This window comes from Eptesicus fuscus, chromosome 10 (assembly GCF_027574615.1).
Source record: "Eptesicus fuscus isolate TK198812 chromosome 10, DD_ASM_mEF_20220401, whole genome shotgun sequence".
In the NCBI taxonomy this organism is placed as follows: Eukaryota; Metazoa; Chordata; class Mammalia; order Chiroptera; family Vespertilionidae; genus Eptesicus; species Eptesicus fuscus.
Window position 1 is genome coordinate 2,927,259 of NC_072482.1, and position 10,552 is coordinate 2,937,810.

The 10,552-nt window shown below is 52.2% G+C and overlaps 1 pseudogene; it reads right to left on the reverse strand.

Annotated features, from left to right (window-relative positions):
- Positions 1 to 1,864: 1,864 nt before the first annotated feature.
- Positions 1,865 to 9,983, reverse strand: LOC103304487 (HLA class II histocompatibility antigen, DQ beta 1 chain-like; annotated as a pseudogene).
- Between the last annotated feature and the right edge of the window lie 569 nt (positions 9,984 to 10,552).

Genomic DNA, 10,552 nt, shown 5'->3' on the forward strand with positions numbered 1-10,552 from the left:
ACCTTCGCTATGTCCAAGCCACACCCACCAGCCAATCAGGGTGAGTATGCAAATTAACCCAACCAACATGGTGGTTAATTTGCATACCAAGACAGTGTAGAAAGAAGTCAAGCACTGCAGAAGGGAGCGAAGCTGCAGAGAAGCAAGCAGGAGGGGCGGGGAGAAGAGAGGAAAGCAGGCAGGGCAGCAAGAGAAGGGAGGAAAGCAGGCAGGGCTAGGTGGAGAAGGAAGGAAAGCAGGCAGGGCCGGGGGAGAAGGGAGGAAAGCAGGTGGGGCTGGAAGAGAGTGTAGCAGGAAGCCCTATTGCAGGAATCTTCCTGCAATGGGCTACTAGTCTATATAATAAAAGGCTAATATGCAAATAGACTGAATGGCAGAACAACCGAAACAACCTGTCGCTATGACATGCTCTGACCACCAGGGGACATGTGTGGAACATGGCGGGCATTGGCTGTGGCAGGATGGTGGAGCAGGTGAGCAGGGGTGCCAGACCAAGGCAGGGTGCCAGTCACTGTCATCGGGGCAAGCCTCTGGTGGTTACAGAAAATTCTTTGCTCCCACGTGCTGCGGTCCTGCCCACCGCTCACACCTACTGCCAGTGACAGCCCTGCTCACACCTGCAGCTGGTGTCAGAGCCACCACTAGCACTTTCTGCCAGTGCCTAATGCCATTCACGATCCCTTGACACCATCACTGGGTGCGAGCGTTGACTGCTGGTCCTGATCGCCCCTGAGGGCTTCTCCACCTCCCCCTGATCCTGAAGGGTGATTGGAGCAGCAGCTGCTGCTTGCACCCGCTGATGGTGCTGGCCCCAATCACTCCACACTGTCAGTGGGTATGAGCAGGGCCGGCACCATCAGTGCGTGAGAGCGGCAACAGCAGTGGGAGTGGAGCTGCTGGCAGACAGGAGACCAGGGGCCATTGCGAGAGGGGCCATGTAGGGACATGGAGGATGGGCTGAGACCCACCCCTGTGCCTACCACATCTTTGCAGCCCACAGTTCCTTTCAAGGTGCATGAATTCATGCACTGGGTCCCTAGTCTATAATAATAAAAGCGTAATATGCTAATTAGACTGGACGTCCTTCCAGATGAAGCCAGGGCTGTGAGGGCCAAGGCCAGCCGCCACGGCTGTGAGGGCCAAGCCCCTTGCACAAATTTCGTGCATCCGGCCTCTAGTCTATATATATAAAAGCACAAGCAACTGAACGACTGAACGACATGCTATGACATGCACTGACTGCCAAGGGGCAGACACTCAATGCAGGAACTGTCCCTGGTGGTCAGTGTGCTACCAAAGCCAGCTAGACTCCCGCGGTCCTTTCCCCGACTGGCCAGCCCCGATCACCCCGATCGGGACTGGATGAGATGGCCCCAATTGGCCCTGATTGCCAGCTAGGCCGAGGGACCCCACCATGCACAAATTCATACACCGAGCCTCTAGTCTGCTAATAAAAGAGTTTTTTCATCATAGAAAAAATTTTTTTGACCTTGGTCAATGTGACTTGCCAAGATATTTGAAACATCAGTTTGGTTCTTTGAGACACCAGGGGCCACTGTACCTGGGCCCAGGTAATCTCACCTTGCTGACATACACTCTACCCACCAGGCTGGAAGAGAGGCCGGCACATCCTAAGGCCACTGCACTGAACATCAATACCAAAGAGCCAGGAAGAAGGACGATTAAATTGTTCTCTCTGCCCATGTTTATCATAGCACCCCAAGTGCTCTAGTCTCCCTCAAGGAGCAAAACATGTTCCTTCCATTCTGCAGTGGCTTCCAGCCTCCACCAGTTAAGAAGGCTCAGGATACAGATAACATGTTTAATTGTGATAAAAGCTCTAGAGTCAGATACAGGCTTAATGTGCTTCTCTTGGACAGTGTGGGGGGCGGGGACAAAAGAAAAATGCCTTGGGGGCCTTGAGTACACTCAGCTGGCAGCCCACAGGACAGACTCCAAGGTCACAGCCATGGCCTCAGGAGGCGAAGGGTGAGGCGGGGTGGGCGTGTCACAGGAGATGCCTGGCGGACTGCATCAGAGTAACTGGGACTCTGATCTCAGAGGATCAGGCTCACAGGCAGCTGGGAAATCTGCATGAGGACAACAAGCAGGCCTTTCAGAAGAAACACAGCCGATCCCAGCCAAAGCGCCCTCAGGAGTCAGTGCAGGAGCCCTGTAGGAGAGAGAGTGGTCAGCACCCGGCACCTGGGGACACACCCTGTCCCCTCCTTTCGGGCCCTGCAGCATCAGGTAAAGCTGAGGTCTGGGCATAAGGTCATCACCTCCCCCAGTATCTGTGTTGGAGTGAAATCAGCTGAAGAGGACACCACTTCAGCCTCACGCAGACATGCAGGAGGCAGGGAACAGCTGTTATCCTTGGGGGATATGAGCATCTCATCTTTTTAGTAAATTTAATGAAACTAACCGTCCTTCCACCACTAGGAGTCACTTACAAATGCCCACAGGCAGGAGCCACCAGCATGTGGCACAAAGTGGGCATCATCCCCATGTCTACCACCCAAGACGTGGCTCTGGCTCCATGTTTCACAGAAAGATTCACCAAAGTTAAGCCCGGGTTCTGGATAACAAGCCCAGAGCTTCCTTCAGAAACTGGGTGAGCTTCTCCCCGAATCCGGATCCCCTGGCAGGGAATAGGCCATGAACCTCGACCTTAGTGACCAGGAACACTCATCCTACCCCTCTCCCTTTTTCCTGTCCTAGCATCACCTCCATCTTCCCCTCTCCCACCCCCCCCCCCCCCATTAAATCAGAGCAGAGACAGTACTTGAGGCAGAGGCCCATGAGATCCTACAAAAGGACTTTACCCAGAGACAGGTCTCATCACACAGCCAGTCCCTCTCCCACCCACAGGAAATGAGATAAGCAACTTAATTGGAAATCTATGTCCCCCCTACCCATCAGCCACAAGGCCTTACCCCTAAGCTACAATCCCCCGAATGAGTGGACCTGTCACTAGGAGGAAGGGAAGCCAATGCGCTGACCTTCTTAAAGAAGCTTTTGGAAAGGGGCCAGCGAGACAGTGATGAGCTCTCAGCCCCAGGACACTCGCCACAGTCACGCCTGTGGCAGGGCTGCCTTTCAACCAGTGAAATTGAGTCCAAAGCCTCGCCCAGCTGTCTGTCTCCTCCCACCACCAGCCCAGCTGTCTGTCTCCTCCCACCACCAGCCTGGCCACCTGCCTTCCAGGTCAGGAGGAGAGTTACACCTAGAAGCAGAGGCCCCCTCAACAGAGAGTCCCAGGCACAGCCCATCTTCCCGTTTCCCAGGTGCTCACCCTTCTGTTTCCTGTGACGGATGACAAGGCTCAGCCCCAGGAAGATCAGCCCCAGCATGAAGCCCCCGACGCCACTCAGCATCTTGCTCTGGGCGGATCCAGACTGCGCCCCTGGGGAGCAGAGCCTGGGTGTCAGCTTCTGTCCCCAAACCCACAGGGGCCCTTTGGGAGCCTCCACCCCTGGGACAGGACCAGCCAGTAAGCCCTTGGACACTGTGGGTGGTGACAGGGAGGAAGTGGGTCCTGCGCCTTCACATGTGTCCTAACCTTGGACCCCAAGCCCCGTCACCAGCTGCCACAGTCAGCCCTCCAGAGCTTCCAGGCTGGATACTGGGCACAGTGTAGTGACCTCCCTAGTGTCTGAAAACACAATGAGATCTGATGTCCCTGCCATGGCACCAGAGGGCGCTAGCATCCTGTGATGTCCACTCAGCAGTGACATCAGGGATAGGGATGCGATGGGATGGCCAGGGGCCGCTGTTTGCCCTCTGTCTGTGGGGCCCAGGGTGCAGGGAAGAAACTGCCCCTTACGCCACTCCACTGCGATGGGGCTCTGGAGGCTGGGGTGCTCCACGCGGCAGGTGTAGACATCTCCTCGCTGGGGGGTCATTTCCAGCATCACCAGGACCTGGTAGGTCCAGTCCCCGTTCCTGATCAGGTCGTTCCGGAACCACCGGACTTGGATGTGGGCTGGATAGAAATCCGTCACCGAGCAGACCAGCATGTTGTGGTGGGTCAGGGCCTCTGTCTTGGCCGGGGAGATGGTCACTGTAGGCTCCACTGGGAGGGGAGGGTAACAGACAGGAAAAGATGGAGTGAGATGTGGGGGCACAGACAAGTCTCCCCACGGGGAAGGTCTTCCCTGAACCAGCGGGAAAGATCCCTGGATTCCGAGTCCGGGATGAGGACCCGAGCTGGGCCACTTGATTAGCTGAGTAAACTGTTAACTTTTCAGTCTCAAAAGCTAACAGCAATCATTGTATGGGAGTTATTCTGTTAACAATTAATAAAAATGAAGCCCTTTAAATGTTTAAATTGCTAGGTTATACAGGCCTTTATTCACAATGTTTTGAAATAAAGATGAAAAACCTGGACTTCTTTTCCCTCCACTTTGACAATGACCCTGGGAATCAGCTTAGCGATTCACACCAGGGCAGTGACCCTGTTTCCTGTTGGTCCCGCAGCTCCTCACAGCAGAGAAAATACATCAGTTTGAGTCTCAGGGGTATGAGACCATCAGCACTGGTCACGGCTCCATGAACAGTAACACAGACTGAGAATTGGGAACGTTACAGACAGTTCTATGTCCAACAGAGCAGGACAGCAGTGACCATCACATCCTCCCTCCGAAGCAATGTTCTCAAACAGGCTCTTCCCCACCATTCTCAGCGGGAACACGGGCAGGATTTAAGGGCAGGAGCAGTTCTCACATGTCACCCAGCAACAAAGCCCTCTCAGCTGTTAGCCTAACCCAGCTCAGAAGCCATTCTGTGGCCAACTCCCATTAAATTGTGTACTATTAAATAATAAACTTCATGTCCACGTCATATATGCCACCTATGTTTTATCTACTTACTGATTCACTTATTCATTCATTCAACAAATATAAATTCCACAAGCACTAGGAATAGAAAGATAAACAACAGACCATGGTCCCTGCCCTTATAGAAATTACAATCTAGTATCAGAGACAAAAAAAAATGTTATTTCAAAAGTTTGTAATTTTTGAAGGAAAAGAGAACTTTGAAAACATGTAACACTGATAGACATTACGCTTGCCCATGTCTCGATTCCTTCATCTTCTCAGATAGCCATCTGGGGTCAAATACTTTCGACCTCTTCCTCCCTATTTACAGATATCCTTTATCTCTCCAGCCATTTTACTGCATCTCCCGTATTCTAATAGTACGAAACTATATACTAAATAGTTCATGTGTGCATTTTAAATATGTTTTCATTATTTATATGAGAGAGAAATGGAGAGGGAGGGAGAGAGGAAGAGAGAGAGAGAGAGAGAGAGAGAGAGAGAGAGAGAGAAACATCCATCAGTTGCCTTCTGCATGCACCTTGATCATGGATCGAACCCACAACCTGGGCATGTGCCCTGACCAGGAATCAAACCCACGATCTTCCAGTGCATGGGACAGTGCTCAACCACTGAGCCACACCAGCCAGGCTCACTTAGACTCTTGTCAGGTTCTCCTTCCTGGAGACTGACTAAAAGCATGGTCAGCTAGCTGGATTTACAAAATCTGTCAGCTTAGACAGACTGGGAGTAAAAAAACAGGGCACAAGTTCAAAAGAAAAATGTTAGAATAATTTTTATGAAAATAGACCTGAAATAGAAAAAAATATCAGCACTTGGTGGCATTAGGATGTGGGTCAGACGGTGAGAGAGTGTAAAGTCAGCAAAAGTTGTGTGAACATGTGCAGATAACACTGGGGCCAGACTGGTGATTCACTGGTGAACTTCCCATCCCACCAGCATTGAAAATAGGCAGGAACAGACTCATTTTGCTGCTTCTGGTCAGAACTGCTTTAATGAGGCTGTGCTCCCATTGTATACATGTAGTATTCACATGCAATACAGAACACAACGACTGCTGTGTGGTGTACAGCTGGGCTAATTAATTCAAGTGTTTATTACGTACCAATATTAGCATATTAAAGTGGTCATGCTAACTCCTAGCACACAAGTAGTTGTGAAGTTAAATAGCATTACACAGAGGGTATTTGGTAAGGTGATTGTCAAGAAATAGATGCTCATTAAATGGCTATAATTAGCATTCGAAATATCTACTCCTGAATGGATGGTAATTCTCAGGGGAGGGGAGTCAGGGTCTATGTCAAAAGAAACCTGAAAAAAAATTTATTCAATCATTTAATAGCATCACTTTATTTACTTCAAAACTTCAGCTCTATTGCACCATTTGCTGAGCTTCCTAAGAGATTAAAATTCTGCCTTATGAACCACTGAAGTTGTTTTTGCTTTTAGCAAACACTTTTTTCTCAGACTTTGCGTTCACAAATTCTAAATTAAGATCCAAGTCAAGAAGAGTTTAATGCATTAAGCAAAATAGCACATAATAAAATCTGTTTTTAAGATTGTACTTGCCCTTCTGTTTTCTACTGAGCGTCAGTGGGTGGCAGCTGAGAATTTATTCATTAATTTCAGAAAGGCTGAGTGAGCTCACTGCGCCAGGGAATGTGTGGGCAGAGGCCCAGAAACATACCTGGCAGTTGCTGCTAAAAGAGGTACAGAACTGGTGACAGACATTTAGGAAAACAGAATTCACATGAATAATAATTTCAGACCAAAGAGCCAAAACAATAAAAAGCTTCTGCACAGCTAAAGAAACCATCAACAAAACAAGAAAGCCCACTGCCTGGGAGAACATATTTGCCAATGTTATCTCCAATAAGAGTTTAATCTCCAAAATTTATAGGGACCTCAAACAACTTAACAAAAGGAAGATAAAAAATCCAATCAAAAAATGGGCAAAGGACCTAAATGGACACTTTTCAAAAGAGGACATACAGAAGACCAGGAGACATATGAAAACATGTTCAAAGTCACTAATCATCTGAGAGATGCAAATCAAAACAACTCACACCGGTCAGAATGGTGTCGCGAGGATGTGGAGAAAAAGGAACCCTCATGCACTGCTGGTGGGAATGCAGACTGGTGCAGCCACTGTGGAGAACAGTATGGAGTTTCCTCAAAAAGTTAAAAATGGAACTCCCATTTGACCCAGTAATCCCACTTCTAGGAATATATCCCAAGAAACTAGAAACACCAATCAGAAAGGATATATGCACCCCTATGTTCATAGCAGCACAATTTACAATAGATAAGATTTGGAAACAGCCTAAGTGCCCATCAGCAGATGACTGGATCAGAAAACTGTGGTACATCTACACAATGGAATATTACGCTGCTATAAAAAAGAAGGAATTCTTACCATTTGCAGCAGCATGGATGGAACTGGAGAGCATTATGCTAAGTGAAATAAGCCAGTCAGTGAAAGATAAATAAAACACGATCTCACTCATTTATGGAATATAACGAACAAAATTAACTGATGAACCAAAATAAAGAAGCATCAAACAGACCATCAAACTTCAGAGGGAAGTGGCGGGGGGGAGGTTAGGGTTAGGGTTAAGGTTGGGGGGGGCAGCCAAGGAGAGGTCAATGGGGGAAAAAGGAGACATATGTAATATTATATGTAATACTTTAAACAATAAATGATTTTTTTAAAAAAGAACCATAACACTTTGTCATGACTGTGATATATTGCACGTGTGCGCGGGGCCCTGGAGGCAGCGTGGATCTCCTAACCCCCCAGGCGGGTTAAGCTGGAGGTGGTCCTGCTACAAGCTCACAGCAGCATGGGGGCAGGGAATGAGGGGCACAGGGACACAGGGCACAGGGACACGGGGCACAGGGACACGGAGCACAGGGACACGGGGCACAGGGACACAGAGCACAGGGACACGGGGCACAGGGACACAGGGCACAGGGACACAGGGCACAGGGCACAGGGACACGGGGACATGGGGTTAGTTTCTGCAAAGTGAGGGACAAGGAGGAAAACCCACCTGAATGTGACGCAGGAGGTGCAGAATGGGTGGAAAGAGGAGTGCACGCCTGGGCCCACTTCGCATGCCTGGTGGGCTCGCAGGGAAGTGGACAGGCTGAGGGGTCCGTGCCCATGCCATCCCCTGGTCAGGTCGAGTCCTTCTCCCTCCTTCCCCTCCCCAGTCCTCATCAGTCCCGCCCTCAGTACCCTCTTCCGCCCTCATTCCTGCACCTCATTCCTGCCCTGGGTCCCCCTCATTTCCGCCCTCGGTCCCCGGTCCCCCTCAGTCCCCACCCCGATCCTACCATCCTCCCGCTGGACTCCCTGTCCCTTCAGTGGAGGGAGCTCTGGTCCCAGAAGCCGCCCCTCCCGGGGCAGGAATGCTGGTCCGGGGGAGGGGCTGGGCGGGCTCACCTCGCAGGTGCAGGGTCCTGGCCTCATCCATCGGGTAGTTGTGTCTGCACACCGTGTCCACCGCGGCCCGTGTCTGCTCCAGGAAGTCCTTCTGGCCGTTCCAGTACTCGGCAATGGGCCGCCCCATCGGGGTCAGCGCGCGGAACTTGGCCACAGCACTGTCCTAGTGCACGCACGTACTCCTCCAGGTTGTAGATGTAGCTGGTCACCAGCCGCACGCGCTCCGTCCCGTTGGTGAAGTAGCAGAGGGCCTTATACTGGAGCACGAAGTCCCCTGTGGGGAGACGCCCGTCAGGCCTCCGCCCCAGGCCAGAGCCTGGACCTTCCTCCACTGAGACCTGCAGGCCTGCTGGACCTCGCTTCCAGCCGCCCCGCCCCTCCCTGCCATGGCCTCAGGAACTGTCCCCCTCAGGGAGGGGTAGGAGGGGAACTAGTCTCCAGGGACACCCTGGGGCCAGGATCCCGCTTGAGCCTGACACCCCTGGGAGGGCGGTCCCTAATGTCACATCTCCACCCACCTGAGGCTGGTCAGGACGCCCCCTGTGAGGTCCCCTTTCCCACGGAATCCGGGAACCTCAGAGACCAGAGTCCCCACAGACTGAGAGTTCGGGGAGCAATGACTGAAAGCCCAGGACCCAGCTTCCTCCTCCCACAGGCTCGCTCTCGCCCCTCCTCCCTGGCACAGAGCCTTCCCCCCACTCAGTGAGATCCAAGGGACCCCAGTACACCCCCCCCACCCCACACACACACACCCAGAAAGGGAGGCTCATCATGGAAAGGGCACAGGCTCCCGAGTCAGACCAGCTGGATCCCAGGTGGCTGTGCCAGTGGCCAGCGTGGACGGGCTGCCCAGAGCACCCAGAGCATAAAGGTGATTGTGGAGAGACCAGGACACCTACACTGGGGCGGCAGGAGACTGACAGCGTTTACATGGAGACAGAACCCTGTCTGAAATAACCCTCTTCACTTCCCCTTTCTCCTCAGTCCAGTCCCCCATCAACTCAAGACTCAATCCCCCACTCCCTGTGGGACCCTAAGTCCCTGGCAGGAAGCTGAGGCCCTGCCTGTGGCTCCAGCTCAGCTGCCCGGATGCCAGGGTTTGCTGCCAGCCCTCCCCTCAGGGTCAGGGATGGGGAGCCCTTTCCCCAAACCTGACCCCACAGACCTCCCCACACGTTTCCCCAACCAGAGCCCCGTAGTCTTCAGTCCAGACAAGGTCTGGGGACAAGCCCTGCTGTCTCTTCTTTGGAGAAACTCTTTTCTTCAAAAATAACCGTTTTGCTGTCACTGGCAGTGGCCAGTCTCCGCCCTCCCATTGGTCATCCCCAGGCTGGAGCCCCTGAGGTGGCATGTCCTCGCCTTGTCACCAGAAGGCGGACATGAGAAGGTAGCTCCCTTTCCTGAAGAGGAAATGCTTGATCACAGACTGTTCTCAGGTCACAGCCACCCCTCCCCCAGCCCAGGGTCCTCAGAGCCCACCCCGGGCTGGTGGGGCAGCTGCCCTGCACTCACCTGGAGAGTCTCTGCCCTCAGCCACTGGGGCCCTCAGCGCCACCAGCCACACCATCACAGCTGCTGCCCAGAGGCCTCCAGGGGGCCGCAGAGCCGGCTTCCCAGACATGATGGAGCTCAAAGGAAGAAGTAAGGGGAGAGAGCCCGGCTCCTCCTGATGACTGATGTAGCCACTTCAGAGAATAAAAACCTGAGAGCAGCCACTCAAGGTCAGACTGGAGAGTCCCCAGGAAAGGAGCCAATCAGCACTGGAGCTGACCCGCCTCATCTGTCTCCGGGCAGATGCTTTCTCTGGAGGTGCTTCAGCCAGTGCCTGGAACCCAGCCTGCATGGAATTGCTCTGGGTGAGCTTTGGAAGACTTTCTCTCAGTTATAGAAGGTGAATGCCTTAGGGGCTTAGAGAACCAAGAGAGAAAGGTGATTCAATAGTAAACATCCTTGTGATGTTCAGTTAAAACCTATTGTCCTTACACCTGAGATGTTCAGGAGGGAAATAAGCGGGGATCATGTACCAGGGAGAGAAAATCATTGTCAGGGAGATGCTCCCTTCATTGTCTTAAACACTCGGAGCCTGAAGTCCTGGTGGGAAGAGCAGAGCCATGAGAGGAATGGTTTTGAGCTGCAGCTCCACCTCGAATGCGCTTTATGAGACAAGTTACTCACCCTCCTTCAGCCTCAGGCTTCTCTTTGGGAAATGCGGATCATGTTTCCTGCCTTTTACATCTGCACCTTCATCCACACACACTCAGCA